We start from the raw sequence: 3,905 nt of genomic DNA, 5'->3' as shown, positions 1-3,905 counted from the left end.
ATCTGCTGCGAAATTATGATCAGATCTGTCGGTATACTTCCGGCATACTGCCGGCATTTTGCTATCTGTATACATTTATATATACATAATATTATATATATATATATATGTATATATAAATGTATATATATTATATATACATTTATATATACATAATATTTAAACGTAAATGTTATATCACAATCTTATTAAATTTAAATAGTATCTAATATTCAACCCTAATGTGTATATCATTTATATAAAAGATTTGATATCAAAAATGTGGCGCCAAGTTATAGTCTTATTATCTCGAAAGTTAAATATACAGTTACTTTTAAAAATTGTAAATTAATCAATGATTCGTATCTTTGTATTCCCATTAAAATCTTCTTATTTTAAAACCCAAGTGATAGTAGCTTTAATTTTTTTTTTTAAATAATGATATAAAATTGCATTTAACTTAATTAATATGTATATCATCTATATAAAAGATTTGATATCAAAAAAGTGGCGCCAAGTTATAGTCCCATTACTTCGAATGTTAAATGTAGAGTTGCTTTTAAAAAATGTAAATCAATCAATAATTGATATCTTTGTATTCTCATTAAAATCTTCTTATTCTAAAATGATAGTAGCGGACTTGGTTAGGGAGCGCATGAGAGAGTGGACGTGGAAAACGTGAGTGTGTGATTTAGATTAGAGATTCGAGTAGAATAAGTTGGCGGAGGAAGGTAGGGAAGTGAATGCGAGAAGAGGGGGATTGGAAGAGGTAAGGAGATTGGAGGGAGAGTGGAGGAGGAAAGTTTAGAAGAGATACAAAGAGATTTGGAGAGCGTAGAGCGTTAAGGTTATGGCACCGGGAAAGGCGAGCGTGGCGAGTGCGGGAAGCGAGGTCGGTAAGGTAGGAAGCAAAGAATTGAGGCAGAGAAAGTTACTGACGGAGTGCGAGTGGAAAAAAGGTAACCTTTAAGATGACAGGGGCAGGAGAGGAGAAATCGGGGGAATGGAAAAACGAATGGTTGGAATTTAGGGGAGAATGGCTAAAAGAGGTGAAAGAGTTAAGGGAGGAGGTGAAGAAATTGCGAGAGATGGTGGAAAGAGATAAGAATAGGGAAAGCGAATGGGAGGAAAGATTTAGAGATATGGGGGAAAGATTAGGCAGTGTAGAGAGGCAGATTGCAGGGATAAGAGAGCCGATGAGTGGGGGGGGAAGGGGATGGGGAAAGTTCTCGAAGCGGAGGAAGTGGGAGAACGCGAGAAAGTGGATGTAGTAGGCTTAGTGAAAGAGAGGTTAACAAAGTGAGAAAATGGGTAACAGAGAAAGAGAGAGAGGAAAGGCGCAATAATATTGTGATTAAAGGTTTAGGGGATAAGATAAGAGAAGTGGAAGAGAATAAAATAGTATGGGTAGAGAATTTCATAGAGAAAGAATTAGGAATAGAATGTAAGATAAAAATGTGTAGGATTAATAAGGCAGTTGTAATAGCAAAGGTAGAGGGGGAGGAGAAGAAATGGGAAATTATGACAAATAAAAGCAAGCTAAGAGAGGGAAGGATATATATAGAAAATGATTTATCATGGGAAGAGAGGAAGATATAGGAAAGGATACAGAGATATAAAAGGGAACAAAGAGAAAAGGGGTTAGAGGTAAAGATAGGGACAGGGAGGGTTAAAATAGGAAATGTCTGAAGAAGCTGGGGCGAGATAGAAGAGGAGATAGAGAGAGATAGGAGCGGGGAGAGAGAGGAGGGGGGGAAAGTAGGAGAAGTGAAACGAGTACAAATTTCGACTAAGCCAAGGAGGGGAGGAGGAAGATGAAGCAGAAGGGGGAAGGGTAAGAAATAAGAGATTAATGTTTTGGAATATAGCAGGAATATGGAGACAGGATATAGAATTTTGGAAATTTGTAGGAGGGATGGAGTATGTGTGTTTAATTGAGACGTGGGTAGAAGAAAAGGGGTGGGAGAAAATTAAGATCAGATTACCGACTACGCACAGGTGGGGATGTAGTTTTGCAAGGAGGGTAAAAAAGAAAGGCAGGGCAATGGGGGGATTTATTGTGGGAATAAGAAAAGATTGGAAAGGGGATAATGTAGAACTAAAATGGAAGGAGGAAGATGGGGTTGTTGTATCGAAAATCAAGGGGAGGGAAGGGGAAAGAGATTATGTATTAGTAGCAGTCTATGCCACGAGAAATTGGGAGGCGATAAGGAGAGTAATAGAAAGGATGGTAGAAGAGAATAAAGAGGAGTATATAGTAATAGGGGGGGATTTTAATGCAAGAATTGGTTTAGAGGGAGGAAATGACGAGGAAGGATGGAGTGTCGTAAGAAAAAATAAGGATAAGGTAGTTAACAGCAGAGGCAGAGATTTAGTAGATTTAGTTGGGGAAATAGGCGGCAATATCATGGATCAATATTATGAATGGGACAAAGATAGGAGACGGGGAAGGCGAATACACTTACATAGGAGAGAGGGGCAGCTCCACGATCGATTATGTAATAGCGAATGATTATTGTATGGACGTTGTAAGTAGCTTTAAGGTAATAGGGCGGACGGACTCAGACCACATGCCCCTGGTACTGGAATTAAAAGAAGATGAAGGAAGAGAGAAGAACGCAGGAGGAGAAGAGAGGAGTGAAGAAGAGGAATGGAGATATAGATGGAAGGAGGAGGACATCGAATTATATAAGGAAAGGACAGAAGGGGAAGAAGACGAAGAGGAGAAGTCTCAGTGAAGTAAGTGAAGTCTCAGTAGAAGAAAAATGGGGGGCGGTAAAGGAGTTGGTGAAGGACGCAATGATAAGAGTAAGAATAAAAAGAAGAAAGAAGAAACTAGGTTACAAGGAATGGTGGGACAGGAGTTGCACGAGGAAGAAGAGGATAGTACATAGATTATACAAAGGATGGAGGATAGGAAAGTCGAGTAGGGAAAGATTCTTGGAAGAAAGGAGAAGTTTCAAAGAGCATGTGGAGGAGAAGAAGAGGAAGTGGAAGGAGAAAGAAGAAAAGGAACTAAGAAATTTAAAAAATGAGGCTGAGGTGTGGAAGGTAATTAACAAGAAAAGAGGGAAAAATAACTGGGTGGAAAATTCTATAAATAAAGAAAGTTGGAATGAATACTTTAGAAAATTGCTTGGAGGAGAGGAAGTAGAGGAAGAAAGGGAAAGCGAAAGGGGGAAGATAGAGGAGGAGGAACAAGTAGAAAGGGAACTGAAGACAGAGGAGATAGCGGAGGCAGTAAAGAAGCTGAAGAAAGGAAAGGCAGCAGGGATAGACGGTATTCCTATGGAAGCGTGGAAGTACGGAGGGGGGAAGGTGAAGAGGAGGTTAGCAGACCTGCTGACGTGTATATGGAAAGGAGGCGGAATACCAGAGGACTGGAGAAAAAGCGTCATAGCAACGATTTATAAGAAAGGAGATACGGAGAAAATGGAGAATTATAGAGGGATATCGTTGCTTTGCACAGCGTACAAGATCTACGCGGAGGTGTTGAGGAAAAGGTTGGAGGTTGAGGTCGAGCATGGGACCCTAGTGCCCGAGAGCCAAGGTGGCTTTAGGAAGGGGGACCATGGATAATATTTTTGTGCTAAGTCATCTGGTGCAGAGAGAGAGGAAAGCAGGAGAAAAAAGAAAGTGTATGCCTTTTTTGCAGATTTGAGCTCGGCCTTTGACAATGTGAATAGGAAGGAGCTATGGGAGACACTGGAGAGGAAAAACATCAATGGGACACTAATACAGAGGATGAAGGAAATTTATGAAGATACGAGAGCAGCAATTAGGACGAAGGATGGTCTATCGGAAGAATTCAAGACGAAGAAGGGAGTGAGACAGGGGTGTGTACTGAGTCCGACGCTGTTTAATTTGTACATTGCGGATCTAGATGAGCGTCTAGAAAAGAGGGGAACAGGCGGAATAAAACTAGG

The 3,905-nt window shown here is 40.2% G+C and overlaps 1 pseudogene; it reads left to right on the top strand.

Annotated features, from left to right (window-relative positions):
- Positions 1–1,618: 1,618 nt before the first annotated feature.
- LOC148935236 (uncharacterized) lies at positions 1,619–3,562 on the top strand (annotated as a pseudogene).
- The last annotated feature ends 343 nt before the right edge of the window (positions 3,563–3,905 follow it).

The sequence above is a fragment of the Pogonomyrmex barbatus genome, unplaced genomic scaffold (genome assembly GCF_055798465.1).
Source record: "Pogonomyrmex barbatus isolate J1 unplaced genomic scaffold, ASM5579846v1 scaffold5, whole genome shotgun sequence".
NCBI classification, from domain to species: Eukaryota; Metazoa; Arthropoda; class Insecta; order Hymenoptera; family Formicidae; genus Pogonomyrmex; species Pogonomyrmex barbatus.
The sequence above is the reverse complement of the archived record's forward strand: the minus strand, read 5'-3'. Positions and strand labels throughout refer to the sequence as shown.